Source organism: Scyliorhinus canicula, chromosome 2 (assembly GCF_902713615.1).
Source record: "Scyliorhinus canicula chromosome 2, sScyCan1.1, whole genome shotgun sequence".
Lineage (NCBI taxonomy): Eukaryota > Metazoa > Chordata > Chondrichthyes > Carcharhiniformes > Scyliorhinidae > Scyliorhinus > Scyliorhinus canicula.
Genome location: NC_052147.1, coordinates 8,498,392 through 8,522,314, shown reverse-complemented (window position 1 = coordinate 8,522,314; position 23,923 = coordinate 8,498,392). Strand labels below are relative to the sequence as shown.

The 23,923-nt window shown below is 44.3% G+C and overlaps 1 protein-coding gene across 3 annotated transcripts in view; it reads right to left on the bottom strand.

The window, feature by feature from the left end:
* Positions 1-23,923, bottom strand: part of rps6ka5 (ribosomal protein S6 kinase, polypeptide 5) — a 264,579-nt gene that overhangs the window by 173,043 nt on the left and 67,613 nt on the right. Inside the window, exon 1 of one of the 3 annotated variants that reach the window (XM_038773355.1) lies at positions 14,051-14,100. The exons of the other annotated variants lie outside the window; for them this stretch is intronic. The gene's annotated coding sequence lies outside the window, so the exon portion shown is untranslated. Of the gene's footprint in view, positions 1-14,050; positions 14,101-23,923 lie in introns of those variants that run through there. 3 annotated transcript variants of the gene reach the window in all.

Genomic DNA, 23,923 nt, shown 5'->3' with positions numbered 1-23,923 from the left:
TTAATTATTTTCGACCTTGGTGGTGTCATGCAATATGAGTCCTGAACTTCCAGATAATTTTGCAAATCAAAATAAGTGAAGACTAATATTCCTCTAGCTGGAACTGACAGTTACCTAAAAGAATAGTTTTCTGGCTAGTTCAGACACATCCATTAAAAACCTGTAAGGGTTCAGGTGGGGAATAGTTTTATTACATACTAGCCACTATTCTCCTCAGCACTCAGAAGAACAAAGATTTTGAGAAAAGGATTGGCCCCAAAGCTTGATGTGGCGGTCAACTGTTTCCTGACACACCTAATAGGTAGAGGATAGCCTGCTGCTGCACCTGACCTTATTCCATTCTACCCACCCACACACAAAATTCTTTAATTGCTTCTCTCGCAAGAAGGAACTTTAGTTGGCTTTTAAACCCATTTTCTTCAGTGGTTCTTTCTCTGGTACGCTACACCACAAATCTATTATCCTTTCACTTATGACCCAGTCTCAATCTTACCTCAAGTCTTTACATTCATTCTAAACATTCAGCTCCAAAGACAACAGTGGGATTTAATGCCTCCCTGATAAAAGAGTAATAACCATGTTGTGTGTTTCAGGTCTGCCCAGGACATGGGCACTACGAGGTCAGAGTGGCATACATTCGGGACAGTGTCTGCCTGCATTATCTAATAATTGGCATTGTATTTCATTTCTTTTACATATTCCCTCCTCAGTGTTTCTCCAGTCTTTCTTGAGACTGACTGAAGCATTCAATGACACAAGACATTAATAGGTAAGCAGTTTTACTTTATCAATGGAATATAAGGGCAAAGAGCAGTAGAAATAATCAAATCTATGATATAACTACAAAACACCCTTTAAGAGCGAAATTTAAAAAAAATATATTTCATACTATTTCATTTGCAGGCTAACAACCTTGTCCCGGTCATTTTTCTGATCCTGACATGGATGGGGCTTGCTCCACAGACCTAGCTAATTAGATGTTAGTCTCTTTCCTCTTGTCCATCTCTGAATTCACAGGAAATTGAAGGACGGTCCCTCTAATTTTCTCCCCCTTTAGTGAGTTGCCAGCGTGCTTGACAATAAAACTAACCACCTAATTTCCTCCCCACGGTTCAGGTTTAAGGGAAACATTTCGACTCTTGAAACAATTTTTTGACATTCTGAATTACATGGAATCTGTGATGAAATATTTGACCCTTATGGTATCAGACTGAAATAAACATGGCACGGATATTTCACAGACTGGCTCATCTGAATTAAATAAGATATCCCAATACCTTTTAGATAGTGCAAATTCACTGCTTTAAAACAACACTTAAAATACAGCTCATACCCAAAAGGTATGATTAAAACTCAAGTTTGCTGCCATTTAGAATTTCATCAACGATTCAGGTCACATACAATGTAACTTTTCATAAAATCAAGGAGGAAATCTTGCTGGAGTCTATTCTATAAATAATCCAGCATATTCATTGAAATTCATATTCATATGAAAATTGCTCAGAATTACTGCTGAGCCACAAGTATTGTGTGTTCCTCGCTTACATAGATACATACATATATGTATGTAGCACGGTAGCATTGTGGATAGCATAATTGCTTCACAGCTCCAGGGTCCCAGGTTCGATTCCGGCTTGGGTCACTGTCTGTGCGGAGTCTGCACATCCTCCCCGTGTCTGTATGGATTTCCTCCGGGTGCTCCGGTTTCCTCCCACAGTCCAAAGATGTGCAGGTTAGTTGGATTGGCCATGATAAATTGCCCTTAGTGTCCAAAATTGCCCTTAGTGTTGGGTGGGGTTACTGGGTTATGGGGATAGGGTGGAGGTATTGACCTTGGGTGGGGTGCTCTTTGCAAGAGCCGGTGCAGACTCGATGGGCCGAATGGCCTCCTTCTGCACTGTAAATTCTATGATAATTCTATGATACAAAGAAGATATAAGCAGGAGGAGGCCTTTTGGCCCCTCGAGCCTGCTCCGCCATTTATCACCATCATGGTTGATCATCCAACTCAATAGCCTAATCCTGCTTTCGCCCCATAGCCTTTGATCCCATTCTCCCCAAGTGCTATATCCAGCCGCCTCTCGAATATATTCAATGATTTAGCTACTATCAACTACTTCCTGTGATAATGAATTCCACAGGCTCACCACTCTTTGGGTGAAGAAATGTCTCCTGGTCTCTGTCCGAAATGGTTCACCCTGAATTCTCAGACTATGACCCCTGGTTCTGGACACACCTATCATTGGTAACGTCTTCCCTGCATCTACCCTGTCTTGTCCTGTTAGAATTTTATACGTCTCTATGAGATCCCCCCCTCATTCTTCTGAACTCCAGCGAGAACAATCCCGACCTAATCTATCTCTCCTCATATGACAGTCCCGCCATCCCTGGAATCAGTCTGGTAAACCTTCGCTGCACTCCCTCGAGAGCAAGAACATACAAAAGGGAGATGGACCCATTGGTCACTGGAAAACATTTGACTTTAATGTTTGTCACTGAAAACAGAGATATGTTTTTGGCACGCATCAGGACAAAGGCAAGAATGCCAAATTCCAATCACAACAATTAATACTACAGGAGAAAAGGGTGCTGATTGGTTGGCAAGTTGACTTGGATTGGCTGAGGTATTGCCACGGAGAAAGCAATGGGGAACTATAGGCTCCCAAACTCCCGGGTAATTCAAAGAAGTAGCAAAGCTTGAATATATTCCTTTTGCTTACAGAGAACAGTTCACTGCCCATGAATTTATGTTTATTCTAGCAAGCATAAACGAGCCATGGTACAAGCTCAACTGATTATCTTAAAGTGATTATTCGTCTTGCTATCACCTAGGGCAGGAGTAGGGGTGTTATGGTGGTCTTCAGTACCCAAGACTAAGAGATAGATAAAATAAAAATTGTCAAGAGTTCCCACTGTTGATTCGTACAGATATGTGACTGTGAATGTCCAGGAATAAACATGATTGATTTGCCTGGTGACTTTTACAGGTGAATAGCCAAATGGTTCTCACTGGGAAGACTTAAGTGAATAATTGTTATTTTGAATAATAGCCACATGGACAATAGCCACATGAGGTTGTTCAAGCTCCAGCAAATTGTCATAATGAGGATTAAATGGAAGGAAGGGACACTAAAATAACCTAAGAAAAATAAGTGCAAAAAGGTGAATGGCAGTTGAATTACTTTTGTACTGATCAACTAATGCTCGTTACTGGTTATGTAAAAAAAACAGTACATTCACAAGGTTCTCTTGATAATGGGCCAAACCTGGTCAGAACGGGACATCTCACAGCATCACTATTGGTTAAGTTTTTTCCAGTATCCTTCAGCTTAAATATAATTCGTGGAGTAACTTGCTGAAAGTGTGAACTGGTAACAAGGAGAACGGGGAATATTAGGCGAATGAATGATGGGGCCAACAGGGTATCAGATTATCTCCTTAACATATAAGAAAGAGCAGAGAGATTTGTAAATTTCCAACAACAATTTATTACTAGCAGAAATTAGACTATAAAGTTTAAACTGTTCCCTGTCTGGGCCAAACGGATAATTGGCACTGCATTCACAAGTATTACTTTGTTAAAAATGTATTACGCTATTAAATTATGAGCCTAACTTTCTGTGAGTTTAATGAGCAGTTAATGCACAAATCTAGCATGTCCTTATAAATACTGAGGAGACCATTAGCAAGATACCAATTGTATGAGGAAAATGGTAGAGCAGTGTAAATCGATAGAAAAGTCTGGAGTTTAGCAACTCACAGCATATCTCTTAATCCTCTGAAATAGCAGGTCAATCTGCACGTCAACAATAGCATGCATTGTTCGCACTATTTTCAGCAAGATTTTGCCCCAGGCTTTTTAAAAGAAAATAACTTGTGACTGCACTTGTTAATACTGTAACTGTGGTTTATTTAACTGTATATTGTGACAACAGGTTGACTTTAGAACTTCCACCGGCAATTTCCCATAGTGCTTTTGCAGACATTTAATTGCTGTGGTGCTGTTACTGTTTACATGGTCATAAATCAAACTACTTCAATCCTTACTCTGCCAGGAGGCAGTTCTTGCTTGAAATGTTTCAGTATTTACACAGCCACTATTCATTTGCTGACTGACTCACTGTGTATAACCAGCATTTAAATGTTTTTGTTACAGGTTTACAACATTTACAGTTTACCATTTTAATTACAACAGAATTGGAGATCCCTGCAGCACTAACAGTACAGCTAGTAGAATACAGAAAACAGTTGGAGAGCAGATCATCAGAAGAGTATTTTGGTTAATCACTGAGTGGTAAGCTTTTCACATTCACTGCTTATATAAAGGTCCAGAGTGCGATTTAACGGAAATTAAACAGAGTCCCGTGTCGAGCGTGTTTAGCTGGATGTTTCCCAGTGCTGGCAGCGCTGAGAATGATCCTGCTATTAAACGGGACTCTACTTAATTTCTGGGCCTCTGCGAGGAACGCCCTGCCACATCCGCACTTAGTCCCATTTCTTGCACTAAAGAGCTCCCCTAGCAGTGCAGGAAGAGATCGGGGCACCCGATCTCTAGATCACCCACTGCGGCCTCCAGACACCCCCCCCCCAAACCAATAAGGGGGTCATCAAGCCATCCCCTCCCCCCACTCCACCTCATAAGGGCAGGGCACCCCATGGCATATCCCCGGTACGGGCATGATGCCACTTGGGCACCTTGATACTGCCAGCCTGGCCACCCTGGCAGTGGCCCCATCAGCCTGGCAGTGCCATCTAGGCACCCTGGCATTGTCTGGGTGGTGCCCAGGTGGCACTGTCTGGGTGCCAGACTGGCAGTCCCAAGGTTCCCAGGTGGCATCAAGGGTGCCATGCTACCACCCTGCCCAGAGCTCGACCACCCAGGGGCCCCCGATCATCTGGGAAACGTCTCAAGTGCCAGCGTGCCTGGTCCATGTTTGCAGAAACCAGTGCTAAACGGCACCCGCTCAGGGTCTCCGAGGCGAGGCTGTTAGGTCCTGTGCCTGGGTAGATTAGGCATAGTCAAGTAACTGCTCACTTGAATATGCAAACCTGTGTCACAACCTCAATGGATGAGATCCAGATCGCGGCACCTTGCAAGAACTCGATAGAGCCCTCTCTTGAGATTTACTGGCCTCGTCGCACCCATGTCAGACCCGGTAAAGCCCCAGTCTCATCATACAATTGAATGGCTTGAAACATGCTTGTTGCTGAGGTCTGTTGCAATAGTTGCATTTCTGGAGATCTAAAGTAGGATTATAAACCAGTGCAAACAGTTAACCATTTTTCATATTGATGAAAATGGCAAATTAATGCTTACACTGGAAACCATCAAGAATGGAAAGAGATGTGGAGACAGAAATCCCTGAGTAATATCTGAATGACCTCAAACTTGAATTTTAAGAAATCTGTAAATTGGAAGAGGAAGGGAAGCCTGAGGGAGATAAATAGGTCCATAATTTTAAAATAAATGTGTTTCAGTAAGTCACAATAAGTTTTGATTTTGAGACAGTGAAGGTGCAAGGTGGAGCTTTCAGGTGTGGAGAACAACTTCATAGAATTAATTTAACATAGTTTCCTAGCCCAGTATGCCAAGGAACCTAAAAAGAAAATGCTGGAAAATCTCAGCAGGTCTGGCAGCATCTGTAGGGAGAGAAAAGAGCTTAACGTTTCAAATCCAATGACTCTTTGTCAAAGCTCTCTGGTTTCAGATTCCAGCATCCACAGTATGCCAAGGAACCCACTAGGGAACAGACTATCTTGGATCTAGTGTTGTGCAATGAGGCAGGGGTAATTAGTAGCCTGCAGTAAAACAGCCTTTGGGCAAGAATGATAATAATATGATGAATTTTATATTAAGTTTGAGAGTGATTTATTACAGCTGAACCCAGGGCCTTAGGAAGGGGGGAAATTGCAGAGGCATTGGCTATGATCTGTAAATCCTCCTTAGACATACGGATAGGCACCTGAGGACTGGAGAATTGAAATGTTATACCCGAGTCCAAATGAAGCAAACTACTTAGGAAAAGGGGTGAGTTGGTGAAGGTAGATTGGGAAATTAAATTAAAAGATGTGACAGCAGAAACGCAATGGCAAACACTTAAAGACATAAACATTTGCAATGAATGCAGATAAAAAATGAATGCGTATTAAAAAAAAACATGGGACAAACAAGTGGTATAACTATGCTTAACAAGGGAAGTTAAAGATAGTTCTAGATTAAAAGAAGAGGCTTATAGTCTTGCCTGTAACACGAACCCACATTTACTTCTATTATCTTCTACTAATCTTATCCGTTTTCATACTTATAGAAGCTTTAATAATCTTTTATTATGTCTTTTGCTAGTTTACCCTAATCTATTTTCTCTTTCATTATCAATTTCTTGTATATCCTTTGTTGATCTAAAATCCTACGGCTTGCTACTCTTTTTGGCAAAATTGGACAGGACACTACAACTCCCTTGTTCTTCTATGAATATGCCATGAGATCTTTTATGTCCACCTGAAAGGGCAGAGAGAATCCTCAATTAAGAGGTCAAAAATAATATCAAAGTAACAAGTAGGCTATTGCATTTAACAGTGACTTTCTTTTATTGTCAATCTGAGTGGGTGGTGGTTAACATAAAGTTCAACATGACTCATTCCAATATTAAGTAAGGTAAGTACTTGTATGGACTGAACTATGAATTTTCTTTTCTATTTACATATATGAAATACAGATTCTGGTTCCCCTTTGTTGAGATAAATGGTCTCAGACAGCAGTAGACTGATTCAAGGGCAGGAGGAAGAACTGCCAGTATCAGATTGCTAGTGCAATTCTATTGAAATCAGTGTACAAATATGGATTTGGATGGGCTGCAAAGACCAAGCTCCAATGTTGAGTAGGATGCTGGCTTACTTGGCTTCACACAGGAGGAATGCACAGGTGGCCGCTATCCAAAGCCCTGTATCCCAGCAAGGTGCAGTCTTCAGGGAAGAAAAGCCTTTTTTATTGTTATCAATTTATTTGTGAGATCTCAGTAGTAACCTATTCCATCTATCCAATAATCTGATTTGTGCTGTGAAATTAGAAGTAAAGTTAATGTTATGGGCCAGGGTTTAGAGAACCCCAAAGTGTATCATGGAATTCACCTGACCCACAACTTTTCATAGATTGTGGTATGGGGAGCACATGGCCCACTCTCCAGGTGTGGTGCAGCAGAAATGGAAAAGTATTTTTTTAAAGCAAAACAATTTATTCTATGAACTCAAGTTAATCTTTTTAAAACATACAGTGAACATCTTAGCAACCATTAATTCAAATACAACCCCCAAAGACTACAACACTAAGTAATCCTTTAAGCTTTCCTTTTAACATCCATAAGACTTAAAAACAAAACCTTTAACAGAAGCACATCAGGTTAAAGTCACTACTAAGAGCAGTTATTAGTTTTAAATCACCAAAAGACCAATTTACAGACTTTAGAATACAGAGAGAGACTCGTTCACCTTCTGGCTGTGACTGCAACTACCCAGCTCTGAAAACGAAACTAAAACACAGCCTGCATCAAACAGCCTAAAATGAAAGTAAAAAGCCGAGACAGCCCAGCTCCACCCACACTCTGACATCACTGATAAACACCCATTTCTTAAAGGTACATTTCTGAAACACCCATTTCTTAAAGGTACATTTCTGAAACACCCATTTCTTAAAGGTACTCTCAGATGGCATTAATTAAACTGATGTGAACTTAATTTATTGTCATCTTTAAGATTCTGACTGAATCAATGCCAGGAAGTTGGTTTAAAATCAATTGTAAGAAGTCTTACATTACCAGGTTTATTTTCAGCGAACCACTTTTACCAAATGGCTGGCCCTCGCGACCCACACCCCGTTCACTTCCTATCTAGATGAGCCTGTCCTCACTTTTTATGCATTTAGAATTAATATAATTGATCTTCCTCACTTATGACGGTAAATTGTATTCGGTTCTGCATATTAAAGCTAAGATACTGCATGGTAACAAAATAATTCCACCTTGGATATTGTAAGTTTCATTCACCAACAAATAGTTCCACATGCTTGACACTGAAATCGCTGGTGTTGTCCAATCAGATGTTTCCAACTTGAACCCAACTTAAATCTGGGCTCCAAAAGGCTGCTGATCAATCTGAGGATTTGAACGCTGTGTACCATCCCACCTACCGAAATATATTTGCTGATCTAGGAGCACTGTATCAACATAGATAAGTGAATTCAGTTTTAAAGTAATACGATTAATCTTATTCCTCTCGTCAACATATACATTCAAAATAAATGTCCGAAATCAGACAATACACTCATTTACTGTGCATCAGCCATCCACGTTTTTCAGGTGTCATCTCATTTTAAATCAATTCTACAGCAAAATACTTCAATGCACACTTGGAAATATAATGGACTGGATTCTCCCAAAATCAGGCTATGTCCCCACGCCGGCATAAAAATGTTGGAGTTTTACTCCAGAAATTCCTTCCAAAAAGTAGAACGAATTCAATGCCCTGCAGGGGGCTAGCAGGGACCTGGAGTGAATCTCACAGCTTTAGTTGCGGATACGGGCCCCCGCATTTCCGATTCGGAGTCCGCGCAAGTGCACGGCCTCCAGCGGCCATGGCATGCTCCATGGCGGAATCGGACCCTGGAGCCACACCGAAAAAAAAGACCCCCCGATCGGCCGCGTGCCCGAGCCTCAACCCCCGCAAAGTTCATCACTGGCCACCTATAAGGCACCCCCTGGTCTCTGATTCGCCCGTCCCCGACCAGGGCAGCCGCGGACTGAGTCCGCAGCCGCCACGCCAGCATCCCGACCTTAGTTCCATGCCATCGGGAACTTGGCCAGTCGGGAGCGGAGGATTGCTGGGCGGGCCTCTGGCAATGGACCCCCAGCCGTGCGGCATACACCGCGGTCACGCTGATTTTCGGAGCCCAGAGAATTGCCAAACCGGCGGCAGGCCCGATTATGGCATGAAAGTGGATTCTCTGCCCCCGTGCCGGCTGCAATTTTGGCGCGGGGCTGCGGAGAATCCAACCCAATGAGTTGGATTGTGAGATAATGATGACTCACTTCAAACGCACAGCGGGAAATTTGAGACCCAGGCAGACTTCACTGATCAGGGAAGCTGCAGTACTGCTGCTTCAGTCGCATTCTAAACATTTACTGAACATTTAAAAATACACCTCTCTCCCAATTCTTACTTTTTCTTTTCATAAAGTCCACATAACTTGAATTGTATGAGGCAGTACCAAGCTTTTACCCCACATCAAAATTCCTCATGCTGGCTATGTCATCTTCTGAGATATCGCCATTGTCATATTGCCTTATACAAAATGTTCGTGCACTATAAACAGAACAGAACCAGACCTTTGTGTAACGTTGCATCAATAATGATCCCATAGCCATTCCAAATATTAGATTGTGTATTGGCTAGGTACACGCTTTTCTTTGAACAGGATCAGTTTAGTGCAGCAAAATTTTACCCAGAGAGAAAATGGGAAAAAAGGTCAGGCAATTGTTGGTGACCCATTTTTCTACACCTGCGACCCACCCGCTTTGAAAACACTGGTTTAGCAGAAACTGCAGGTTATTTTAGGCTAAATGTTGATAAAAGAGGAGATATTAAAAAGACTGTCTGTACTCAAACCTCAAGTCACCAGAACCAGATCAGATGCATTACAGAATGCTGACAGAAGTAAGATGGGGAAATTGCAGAGGCACTGGGTATAATCTGCCAATCCTCCTTTGATACACAAATGGTATCAAGAGTAGAGAATTGCAAATGTTATTCCCATTTTCAAAAAAGGATGCAATGATGAGCCCAATGACTGTAGGCCAGTCACTCAGTGGTGGATAAGCTTTAAGTAATGATAATACGGGACAAAATAGTCACTCAGATAAACGTGAGTAAATTAAGAAAAACCAACATAGATTTGTTAAGGGCAAATCACGTTTAACTAACTTGACTGACATTTTTGTCATGAGTACTAATAAGGATACTGAGGTTGATATGGTGTACATAAAACCTCTAAAAGCCATTTAATAAAAATAACAGGCCTGTGAGCAAAGTTTAAGCCTATGGGATAAAATGGCAGTATGGATATGAAGTGAGATGAGTGACAGGAAACAGAGATTAGGGACACGTAGTTGCTTTTTGTTGATAATTGACTGAAGAGACTGGACCTTCATTCTCTAGAGTTTAGAAGAATGAAAATACATAAGTGCTTAGTGGGTGATCCATCTCTGCCTCCTTATAGGTCTGAAGCATAATTGATATCAGTCTTCAGCCAATTTGAGTCACTCCATGTGATATGAAGAAATAGCTGAAGGCACTGGATACTGCAAAGGCAAGGGGCCCTGACAATATCCCGGCAATAGTACTGAAGATTTGTGCTCCAGAACTTGCTGTGCCCTTAGCCAAGCTGTTCCAGTAGAGCTACAATCCTGGCATCTATCCAGCAATGTGGAAACTTGCCCAGGTATGTCCTGTACACACAGGACAAATCCAACCCGACAAATTACCGCCCCATCAGTCTACTCTCAATCATCAGTAAAGTAGTGGAAGGACTTCTAAACAGTGCTGTCTAATGGTATTTGCTTAGCAATAACCTGCTCAGTTTGGGTTCGGCCAGCACCGCTCAGCTCTTGACCTCATTACAGCCTTAGTTAAAACATGAATAAAAGAGCTTAACTCCAGGGTGGGATGAGTGTGACTGCCCTTGATATCAAGGCCGAATGTGACCAAGTGTGGCACCAAGGAGCCCTACTAAAACTGGAGTCAATGAGAATCAGGGGGAAACTCTCCGCTGGTTGGAGTCATACCCGGCACAAAGGAAGATGGTTGTGGTTGTTGGAGCTTAGTCATCTCAGGTCCAGGACATCACAGAAGGAGTTCCTCAAGGTAGTATCCTATGTTAAGTACTGGGTTAAGAGACATTCCAATTAGTTGTCTCATTTATGTTAAGAATCCAATAATTGTGTCAGGTGATGTGCAGAGTCTTAAATTGAAATAAAGGTGTTTGTAAAAAGGAGCAGTACCTTTGACTCTTCATACAACAGCAGCTAAACGTCGAACAAACGGTAGCAGAGGATGGTTGCTGTGCAAATGTGAAGGGTTGAAAGATACAACTTTTCCAGACGAAACCAAGGAGTGAGTGCGAAGAAAAAAAAGAAGATATATATGGCTGAACCTAGGATAAAGATGGCCGGATACAAAACTACTGTTTTGTTATGCTCTTGACGTAGCATAAGTTGCTTCTTTGATGTGCACTCTGACAAAGGAAGGTTCAGACTCGGAGATAGCTTTAACACATTTATTAAACTGTTAACGATTCTCCTACTTGGATTCGACTCTCCTGTTAATCCTGCTAGAGCTACTCAGACTATCTAACCAGTCTGCTGCAATCCACGTGGTGGGTATGATGTGTTCAATCAACCCTGTGTACTCACTAAGTGTCTCCACTGGAAAGAGGAAGTTCATGTGTGCTGTGTCCTTATATATGGGTTGGTGTAATGCCCCCCTGTGGTAGTGTCACCTCTGTGTGCGTCGTGAATGCCCATTGGTCGTGTCCTATCTTACTGGCCTATTGGTTGAATGTCTGTGTGTCATGTCTCTGGTGCTCCCTCTAGTGTCTAGCTAGTCTACGTGTATTTACATTAACCCCTTGTGTATTTACAGTGATGCATATCAGCACAACTACCCCCCCCCCCCACCTTATTTTCTTAAAGGGGATCGTACGATCATTGGAGAAGTGCAGTAGTTATGTGGACTGAAGTAACTGCCTTGGGAAAGAGACAACAAGGTATGGCATTGGTTCTTTCTCTACCTTATGACAGTAAAATCCGAAGCAAAATGTTTTCTGAGCTGGAATTGGAAGAGTTAGACTCAGAAGAAGGTCTGGAGACTCTATTACGTTATATGGATAAGATTTAGAAAAAGAATGACTTGTTAAGTGCATATGAACGGATTTTGATAGGTTCAGGAAAATAGAGGATTTCTGCATGGAAGACTATATAATGGAATTTGGCAGACTATATAAAAGGCTGCAAGAAACACAACCTGGAATTTCCACAGTCTATGTTGGCCTTTAAATTACTTGACTGTGCTAGAGTGAGCAACATGGATAGGCTCCTGGTTTTTACAGAGTTCAGTTTATGGATAGGAATACCTTACTCGATCAGACGACAGAAGCTTAAAAAAAGTTTCTGGGGAAACATTCGATTCCGATGGCCCTGATGACCCAAATAGGTCAGTCTGCAATAAAGCAGAATATGGAAGATACATTACTAACAGGATGGCGAAATCGCACGGTTATAAACAGGTTCCAAGACTATAGAAGGAGATCAGGACCTGGAAATTATGAAGACAGAAACCCAGTTAGAACCTACAATAGGAAGATGAACCCCAGAAATGTACGGGGCATGATAAATTGATGTGGCTGTTCATCTACTGTGTGTGGAATTGACTGGTTAAAATGTTACCTGGACTCCTGGAATGCTGAAAATCGTAACAAGGTTAAGGAATTTGAAAGTTCCAAGTTTGGGGATGATAATACTCTGAAGTTGCTGAAAAGAGTGGTGATCCCTTGCAATATTGCCGGAGTGAATCATTTCATTAGCACGGATGTTGTATCAAGTGAGATGCCTTTGCTTCTGAGCAGGCCGTCGATGGAGAAAGTATACATGAAACTGGATATGGAACACGATAAGGCAATAGTTTTTGGAAAGACGGTGGATTTACAATTCACACAGTCGGGACACTACTATATTCAATTACTGACAAATAATGTTTCAAGTACAATTGTTAAGGATGTGTTAATGGCAGTTGAAAATGGGACTTTAGCTGATAAAAAGCTTGTTATATTAAAACTGCATAGGCAATTTGCACGACCGTCTCCACGGAGGCTGAAAATGTTATTAAAGGATGCAGGGGTAAGGGATGAAGACTATACTAAACTGATAGAACAGGTTAGTGATCGCTGTGAAGTTTGTAGGAAGTACAGAAGGACACCAGCACGACCTATAGTAACCCTACCTTTCGCCAGAGATTTTAACGACATTGTGGCCGTGGACCTTAAGATCTGGGATAAAGCCAATAATATATTTATTTTGTAGATTTAGCAACCAGATTTAGTCAATCAACAATTGTACGAAGTAAAGAAAAGGGTAATTCTGGATCAAATCGTGGAAAAATGCACAGGGACAGGAATGGGCCCACCAGCAAAATTACTTACGGACAATGGGGGAGAATTTGCTAATGACGAGTTCAGGGATATGTGTGAAAACGTGAGTATCACAGTTATGAATATGGCTGCGGAAAGCCCATTTAGTAATGATGTGTGTGAGAAAAACCATGCGGTAATAGATGACATGCTCTGGAAAATTTTGGCAGATAGACCAAACTGCAAGCTAAATTCAGCTTTTGCATGGGCGGTACATGCAAAGAATTCATTGCAGATGGTTGGGGGCTACAGTCCCAATCAATTAGTGTTTAGTAGAAATCCTAAAATTCCATCCATTTTAGATGACCAGCCTCCAGCTTGGGAAGGGACTATAATTAGCTCTGCCTTTGCTGAGCATTTAAATGCATTACATAGCAGTAGAAAAGCTTTTTTGGAAGCAGAAGTCTCTGAAAGAATTTGCAGAGCTTTAAGACATAATGTAGAGCCATCAAGTACCCTTTTTCAGCAAGGAGACATAGTATACTGTAAGAGAGACAATTTTAATGAATGGAAAGGCCCAGGGAAGATCATAGGCATAGATGACAAAACAATTAATTTGCAACATGGCAATCAAACTGTTAGGGTACATTCATCAAGGATAATGGGTACTGATTACAAATCTTCAAATTTAGACAGAGCAGACAGACATGACGAAGAACCAGAGTCATCTGGTATGCACGTGTTACAGAACTATGAGGACCAGTTAACTGATTATAGACAGGGTTTCTGTGGAGGAACACAACACTTCTGATGAATTAGAACACGCCATTTTTCCGAAAGGACAACTGCCAAAGTTTCGTACAAAAGTGACATACTTGCCTGAAGGGTCTAGTCAATGGAAGGATGCAACTGTTCTTAGTAGAGCAGGGTAGGCCACTGGAAAGTATAAAAATTGGTTGAATGTACAGCATTCAGGGGAGTCAAGACAATGGATTGTGAACACAAAGTTCAAAAATGGAGGGCACAGAAACACAGTGCAATTCAAATAGTACATCGGATAGTGAACAGGTCCGCAGGAAAAGGTCGAGAACTATTGAAAGGACATCACACAGCAAAAGGGAAATAGCAAGCAGTAGCAGTACAGAATGAGATACCAGGCGGGAGAGGGGACTTAGTTTATCAAGATCTCGGAACAGGAGTAAGACTACGAATACTAATAGGAGTAGAAGCCCACATGCACGTGAGATTTTGGTGGCTTCCAATAAATTAGATGAAAAAGTTATCAAAGATGCCAAACAGCAAGAACTGCATAGTTGGAGTAAATTTGGGGTATACACAGAAGTACCGGATAGGGGACAAAGTGCTCTATCCCACAGATAGATCTGCACAGACAAGGTTCTTCCGGATGGAACTTATAAGGCAAAGGCCAGGCTTGTGGCAAGAAGATTTGAAGAAAACTTAGAAGATCAGGATTTAAGGGTAGATTCACCTACAGCAGGAAAGGTTATTTTCAAGATCTTCTTGGCTCTATTAGCCAAAGGCATGGGAATGCAAATCTATAGATATAAAAGCTGCCTTTTTGCAGGGGCATCAGCTCCAGAGAGACATTTTTCTCCGGCCTCCTAAAGAAGCAGCTAACACAGAAGGGATATTCTGGAAGTTGAACAAATGTGTATATGGATTAAATGATGCATCTAGAGTGTGGTACTTTTCGGTCAGGTCAGTTTTGTTGAAGTTAGGCTGTTGCCAGTTGAAAGCAGATCCAGCAATGTTTTACTGGCACTGTAAAGGAAATCTTTCTGGCATCTTTATGATGCATGTCGATGATTTTTTGTTGGGTGGGATTAGTGATATCGAAGCTATTGTAATCTCTGGTTTGAGGAAAGAATTCAGGGTTGGAAGTCAGGCTTCCGGTGCATTTAAATATATTGGACTGGAAATCGGACAGACTAAGTTAGGGGCAACTTTATGTCAGCAATCTTATTTGGAAAGCATCAGCCCAATAGCAATTCGTCGTCACTGGGTTTCACAAAAAGACGCAATGGTTTCAAAGATAGAAAAAGAGCAACTGCGAAATGTAATTGGGCAACTGGTTTGGTTAGGAAGGCAAACTAGACCGAACATGAGTTCTGATGTTTTAGAGTTGAGTACAAAAATGAATGATCCCAAAGTGGAAGATATAATAAGAGCAAATAAAGCATTGGTCAAACTAAAAATACAGGAGTGTGTTTTGAGGTTCCCAGTTTTAGGTGACCGTAGGCACTTGAAACTCATAGTTTATAGTGATGCGTCCTCTGCAAATTTATGTGATGGGGTTTCAAGCACAGGGGGTTTTATAATTTTTCTTTTGGGGAACAATGGTAAATGTTGCCCTTTTGTGTGGGAAACAAAGAAAATAAGGACAGTGGTTAAAGGCACTTTGGCTGCTGAGACGTTAAGCCTTGTAGAGGCGGTGGATATGGCCTTTTATCTATCTCAGATGTTGACAGAAATTTTGGAATTAAAGGATTTGGTAATAAACCTATTGAATGTTACATTGACAATAAATCCCTGTGGGAAAATGTGCACACTACAAAAGGTGTCAATGAAAAAAGGTTAAGGATAGCCATCGCAGGTTTGAAGCAGATGTTGGACAGAGGGGAGATAGCAAAAATTAAATGGGTCGACATAACTATCAATTGTCAGACTGTTTTACAAAAAGGGCTAGTTCACAGAAATGTTTGCATATTATTAATGAAGGGCGCCTGTTTCTGTGACTTTTTTTCAAGATGAAAAAAAAGAGAAGGGGAATTGCATGTGTGTTTTTGAGCTTCTTGTAATTTTGTTTTCAGCTAATTATTTTTTTTTCTCCAAGGAAGGGGAGACTGTTAAGTAATGGGTTAAGAGACATTCCAATTAGTTGTCTCATTTATGTTAAGTATCCAATAATTGACACTGATTATATAAAGAGGCTTCAGGTGGCTTTTGTGTCAGGTGATGTGAAGATAGAGTTTTGTGCAGAATCTGTTAAAGTGAAATAAAGGTGTTTGTAAAAAGGAGCAGTACCTTTGACTCTTTACACAACAGCAGCTAAACATCTAACATCCTAAGTCCAACCATCTTCAGTTCCTTCATCAATATCCTTATTTTCATCATAAGGAGAGGAGTGGGGATGTCCACTGAAGATTTCACAATGTTTAGCACCATTTATGACTCCTCAGATACTGAAGAAGTACATGTCCAAATGCAGCAAGAGTTGTACAATATCCAGGCTTGCGCTGTCAAGTGACATTCAGGCCACACAAGTGCCAGGCAATGACCATCTGCAAGAGAGAATTTAACTATCGCCCCATGACACTCAATGGCATTACCATCACTAAATCCCCCACCATCAACATCCTGGGGGTTACCACTGATCAGAAACAGATCTGGGACTAGCCATATAAATACTGTGGCTACAACAGCACATCAGAGGCTAAGAATCCTGCGGTGAGGAACCCACCTCCTCAGTCCCCAGAGCCTGCCCACAATCTAGAGCAGGGTTTTTCAAAGTACGGGTTGAGACCCGCGGGTGGGAAGTGGGCAGGTGTCAGAAGGGTTGTGGAGTGGTCGATGGCGGTGTTGCCACAGTGGTCCTGATTGCGAGAAAACCGCCCTTTGGGCGCTGCCAGCATTTTTACTGATAATGGCAGCCGCTGCTACCTTTTAAATGAGAAGGAAAGGAGGCTTTGTGCAGTCTTCTGGCCAGATGCAGCAGAAGTCAGCAGGTCAGGCGTCCTGCGCATACACTTGACGTCAAGCCCCATGTATGGACATGCTTTTGCCGCCAACTGACGCTGAAGATTAATCGTTTTCTTACAAGAACGAGACGGCCAGAAACACAAATAGACAGTGTTTCTACTGGCTAGAATCTCACATCTGAATCTGCTGGAGAGAGCTGCCCAGGAGTGTCCAGGGAAGGCCAGAGCAGTGCTAGTGTTAACTCTGTACAGAGCACCAGGGCCTCTGGTTAACAGACTACAAAGAATGAACTTAACTTGGGAACAAAAAATATAAAGATGATTGCTTGAGGTATGAATTTTTCAATTGTGACAATGCAAATAAGGATGCAAAGCCCATGTGTGTTTTATGCAGAGAAGTACTGGCAAATGAGAGGAGAAGTTTAAGATTTTGAAAGAGAAGTGGTGGGTGAAAAATTCCTTTTGAGATTGAGACACAAGAGTCAGTTATTTTTTTTTAATAAATGTTTTTTATTGAGTTTTCATGTTTTATATATGACAAGTTACAAATTGTTAGAGAGAGAAAAAAAAAGACACAAAAATGTAACATGTATATTTACAGGTAAGCATCTTTATAACAACAATTGTGGCCGCCCCCTTTAGCCAGCATACATATTCTACATTCCCCAATATGGCCGAGGCACATGTCTATAGGCATTTATTTATAGTTTGGTTTTGGGCCTTAGCTTGCCATCAAACCCCCATAACGAACCCGTAACCCCCCCCCCCCCCCCCCCCGGCTACCTTCCCCCAATTCCCGTCCATTTTCCCCCGATTCTTGGCCACCCAGCTATTCTTCCTTTTGTACGTTGGCCACAAACAAGTCCCGGAACAGTTGCATGAATGGCTCCCACATTCTATGGAAGCCGTCGTCTGACCCTCGGATGGCGAATTTGATTTTCTCCATTTGGAGAGATTCCGAGAGGTCGGACAGCCAGTCTGCAGCTCTGGGCGGTGCTGCTGACCGCCAGCCAAACAGGATTCTACGGCGGGCGATCAGGCAGGCAAAGGCAGGGGCGTCTGCCCTCCTCCCCAGGAATAGATCTGGCTGGTCTGAAACCCCGAAGACCGCCACTATCGGGCATGGCTCCACCCTCACTCCCACCACTTTGGACATAACCTCGAAGAAGGCTGTCCAGTAATCCACAAGTCTGGGGCAAGACCAGAACATGTGGGCGTGGTTGGCCGGGCCTCTTTGGCACCGTTCACATCTGTCCTCCACCTCCGGGAAGAACCTGCTCATACGGTTTCTCGTTAAGTGGGCTCTATGTACCACTTTTAGTTGCGTCAGGCTGAGCCTTGCGCACGTGGAGGTGGAGTTGATCCTATGCAGTGCTTCGCTCCAGAGTCCCCACCCTATCTCCATCCCCAGGTCGTCCTCCCATTTCCTTCTTGTTGCGTCCAGTACGGTGTCGTCCCTTTCTACCAGTCGGTCATACATGTCGCTACAGTTCCCTTTCTCTAGGATACTTGCGTCCAGTAGGTCTTCCAGTAGAGTCTGTCGTGGCGGTTGTGGGTACGTCCTTGTCTTCTTTCTTAGGAAGTTTTTGAACTGCAGGTACCGTAGCTCGTTCCCCCCAGCTAGCTGAAATTTCTCTGTCAGTTCGTCCAGTGTTGCGATCCTGTCGTCCGTGTATAGGTCCCTGACTGTCAGTATCCCCCCGTCCTGCCTCCACCTTTTGAAGGTGGCGTCAGTCAGTGCTGGTGTGAACCTATGGTTGTTGCAGATGGGAGCCTTGTCCGACATTTTGGTCAGGCCAAATTGCTGCCGCAGTTGGTTCCAGGATTGGAGGGTGGCTGTCACCACTGGGCTGCTGGAGTGTTTTTTGGGTGGGGATGGGAGTGCTGCCGTGGCGAGGGCCCAGAGGGAGGTCCCCATGCAGGAGGCCTCCTCCGCACGCACCCACTCAGCTTCTGGCTCCTGGATCCATCCCCTTACTCGCTCAGCTGTTACCGCCCAGTGGTAGAATTGTAGATTCGGGAGGGCTAGCCCCCCCCGGATTTTGTTTTCTGTAGGACCTTCTTTGGGATCCTAGCATTTTTACTCCCCCATACGAACGCCATGATAAGTTTGTCCAGCGCTTTGAAAAAGGCCTTGGGGATGGAGATCGGAATGGATCTAAACAGGAAGAGGAACCTGGGCAGTACGTTCATTTTGATCGTCTGGACTCTCCCCGCGAGGGAGAGCGGGAGTGTGTTCCATCTTTGCAGGTCCTTTTTAACTTCCTCCGTCAGGCTGGTGAGGTTCCATTTGTGGATCCCTTTCCAGTCATGGGCTATTTGGATCCCCAGGTAGCGGAATTTGTATCGGGCTTGTTTGAACGGCAGCCCCTTTAGTGCTGCCCCCCCCCCCCCCCCCCCCTTGCGGGTGTACTGGGAAGATCTCACTTTTGCTCATGTTGAGTTTGTAGCCCGAGAAGGCTCCAAACTCTTTCAGGAGCGCAATGATTCCGTCCATGCTGCTTTGTGGGTCCGAGATATAGAGGAGCAGATCGTCCGCATAGTGAGACTCTGTGCTCTCTACCTCCCCTTCGGATCCCCCTCCAATTTTTTGCTGCCCTGAGCACGATTGCTAGCGGTTCGATTGCTAGTGCGAACAGCAACGGGGACAGTGGGCATCCTTGTCTGGTGCCCCTGTGCAGCTGGAAGTATTGGGAGTTGGTATTGTTGGTCCGTACACTCGCCATGGGAGCGTTGTATAGGAGCTTTACCCAAGCGGTGAACCCTGTTCCAAGCCCGAACCGCTCCATTACCTCTATGAGGTATTTCCATTCCACTCTGTCGAAGGCCTTTTCTGCGTCCAGGGAGACGATCACCTCTTGTGTTCTCTCCCCGGAGGGGGTCATTATCACGTTCAGCAGGCGCCTGATGTTCGCGGTAAGCTGTTTACCTTTGACGAAGCCCGTCTGGTCCTCAAGAGTCAGTTATTAACTTGCAGCTGACTCCACGTGAAAAGACTACACTGCTGTGCCATGCCTGTGACAGCATATTAAAAATACGGCAAAAGCCCACGAGGCTATCAGCATTCTGGAGTAGCATCTCCCAGGAGTATCCAGTGCTGAGTAAAACAGGGAATCTTTTTGCTCTTGCCTTTCACGATGATCTACATGTGTGAGGTTAGATTTTCTGTCCTCATATAAAGATGAAGACGGCACAAAGAAACTGGCCGAAGTCAGCACATGATATGCGCATTGCCTTCTCCTGTGAACCTGGTTGGAGTGAGATCGTAAGGACCAAGCAGGCTCCTCTTTCGCACTAAAGTTAAGCGAACATGGTGTGGGCCGTGAAGATTGGCCTGCATGGGTCCCAAAGGTCGGCTGGTTGGCAAAAGTGGGTCCCGGGAAAAACGGTTTGAAAAACACTGATCTAGAGGGCACAGGTAAGGAGTATGATGGAATAATGTCCCCCTGCCTGGATGAATGTCACATCAAAAACACTCAAGAGACTTGCCACTATCCAGTACAAAGCAGTCACTTGATTGGGATCCCAACCACAAACATTCACTCCCTCCAATACCGACACACAGTAGCACACAGTATTTGCACCATGGATGAAAATAGAGCCGGATCAATCCTTCTCGTCTCGTTTGGATTTCCAAATACAGAAGTTCTACTGAGATGCAGATTCCTAGCTGGACAATCACACAGTTTCAGGCAAGGCAAAGAGAGTGTGAGCTGGGCAACTTTTCAATTTCTCAGTTCAGTCGCAATTAAATTTAAAAAACAAGTTCAAAACTTCAAGCTCATTTCTGTCATATAATTTCCAGTAAATCACTAGCCTTTGCCTTTAAATCAGTATCCCCCCACCCTATAATTAAAATCATTGCAGTACAAACAAGTGAACAACTCTCCTCTATTGCCATACAAGTCAGGTAATTCCTTGGAAAAGGCAGGCTTGCTCCCATTCCAAAGATGAATATATGACCTTCTTAAAAAATCCACAAGTCCAATAAAACACAATTGTTATGGTGCACAAGTAAGCTATTTAGCCCATTGTGTCTGCACCAGCTCTCCAAACGATCATCATAGCTTAGTAACTATTTGCCTGCCATTTCCCATACCCTGCACATTGTTTCAAGTACTCATTTAATGCTCTCTATTTAATGCTCTCTATTAAGAACCCCACTGATGTGAAATAAAGTGAGGGTATCCCAAAACCCAGAAGGATAACTTGGAACACCGGTTCTTAGTGGTGTATATTTTCAATTAGGTATACTGAAACAAAAGATATGCAATCAGGGAGGAATAGTCCACTCGTTTTGTGATCAATGAATAAACTCCATTTATTAAAATAAAAAGAAAACTACACGACAAGAAGGATTACACACTATGGTACGACCCACTAAGGGGCCAGAACCTATATTGTATCCGGTTCTTCTCCTACAGCCTAGAGTACAAGCTCCCCAACTGTTTGGAGGGCGTAGAGCAACCCCCCCCCCCCCCCCCCCCCCCCGATTGGAGGAACCCCACAGGATATAAGCCTGCAGGGATGGGAATAGAGTGTTTAGTGTATTGTAAGTTGTAAATAAACCGAGTTATATCCTGCCTACTTGGCCTCATGTGGAGTCCTTGCCTTTGGTCATAACATCTGGCCACAAGCATAAAGTGGAGCTCCAGGACATTTGCCAACAGTGCCATGGTACGCATCGGTAAGCTAGAACCATATGATGCCGATGCTGACGATTGGGTCCAGTATGTTGAGAGGGTACAACTACTTTTTAAAAAATGAATGTCATCAAAAAGACGAGCAGCAGATTGCCACACTGCTGACTGATGTCGGTAGTCTGGCCTACACATTAATCAAGAACATTGCGTACCCGGGCAGACCGCACACGCTGTCATTCGTGACACTGGTTGATCTGGTTAAAGGCACCTGAATCCACAACCCCTGATCGTGGCCAAAAGCAACCCGTTTCACATGGTTTCTCAGGCCCCGACTGAATCAAAGAGAGTTTTTGGCGAGCCTGCGGGGACTCGCCGCCCCCTGCAAATTTGGGGCTGCTCCAGCCAAATCCGAGAGCCCATTTCATTTGTTAGCTGCAAGACTGGGAGATGCAGCAGAAACTGTGGATGGAGACTCCCCTGACCCTCCAAAGAGCCATTGATATCGCGCTTTCCCGGAAGAGTGCCGAGCGTAGACTGCAAGAGCTCCAGGACCTAGCAGTTCTCAACATCGGCCATCGGTGGGACCACAGGCCAGCCGTATCTGGAAATGATCCACTGGGGTCATCCGGGGGGCGGGGAACCACCATAGGTTACGGGATTGCCTTGATTCGACTCGGAGCTTCCCCTGACCCGACATTCCAAGAAGACGGCCACTGAAATTGGATGGGACGTCGCGACCAGGTTCGAGGCTCCTGGAGGACCAACCCCTACTGTTGCACTGCGTTATGGGCCCCAAGACAGTGCCTATCTGCATTATGCTGCAGATCAATGGCCACCCCACCGAGATGGAACTCAACATGATACTGGTGCTTCAGGACATGGGGGCTAGGCTGTCCACATATACCGGATTACCCTTAGTGGCTGAGGGCACTACCCGTCTGCCTGTGCTGTATGGGGACCAAACTGCACGCTTGCCATTGGTGGTTGTCAGTTACGGCTGGCCCAGCTTGTTGGGATGTGATTGGCTACACCGCCTGCAATGTAACTCCACGGACTGAAAGGGGTACTGACCAGGTTCCCAGCGGTCTTTGCCGAAGGAGTAGGTACCATTAAGGGACAACTGCAGCGATCAACATGGACCAAAATGCCCATCCCAGGTATTCTCGCACCTGCCCGGGATCAACGTGGACCAAAATGCTCAGCCCAGATATTCTTGCACCTGCCCGAGATCAACGTGGACCAAAATGCCCAGCCTAGGTATTCTCACACCTGTCCGAAATCAACGTGGACCAAAATGTCCATCCTAGGTATTCTCGCACCTGTCCGGGATCAACGTGGACCAAAACGCCCAGCCTAGGTATTCTCACACCTGTCCGAAATCAACGTGGACCAAAACGGCCAGCCTAGGTATTCTCGCACCTGTCCGGGATCAACGTGGACCAAAACGCCCAGCCTAGGTATTCTCACACCTGTCCGAAATCAACGTGGACCAAAACGGCCAGCCTAGGTATTCTCGCACCTGTCCGGGATCAACGTGGACCAAAACGCCCAGCCTAGGTATTCTCGCACCTGTCCGGGATCAACGTGGACCAAAACGCCCAGCCTAGGTATTCTCGCACCTGTCCGGGATCAACGTGGACCAAAACGCCCAGCCTAGGTATTCTCGCACCTGTCCGGGATCAACGTGGACCAAAACACCCAGCCTAGGTATTCTCGCACCTGTCCGGGATCAACGTGGACCAAAACTCCCAGCCTAGGTATTCTCGCACCTGTCTGGGATCAACGTGGACCAAAACGCCCAGCCTAGGTATTCTCGCACCTGTCCAGGATCAACGTGGACCAAAACGCCCAGCCTAGGTATTCTCGCACCTGTCCGGGATCAACGTGGACCAAAACGCCCAGCCTAGGTATTCTCGCACCTGTCCGGGATCAACGCGGACCAAACCGCCCAGCCTAGGTATTCTCGCACCTGTCCGGGATCAACGTGGACCAAAATGCCCAGCCTAGGTATTCTCGCACCTGTCCGGGATCAACGTGGACCAAAACGCCCAGCCTAGGTATTCTCACACCTGTCCAAAATCAACGTGGACCAAAACGCCCAGCCTAGGTATTCTCGCACCTGTCCGGGATCAACGTGGACCAAAACGCCCAGCCTAGGTATTCTCGCACCTGTCTGGGATCAACGTGGACCAAAACGCCCAGCCTAGGTATTCTCGCACCTGTCCGGGATCAACGTGGACCAAAACGCCCAGCCTAGGTATTCTCGCACCTGTCCGGGATCAACGTGGACCAAAACGCCCAGCCTAGGTATTCTCGCACCTGTCCGGGATCAACGTGGACCAAAACGCCCAGCCTAGGTATTCTCACACCTGTCCAAAATCAACGTGGAC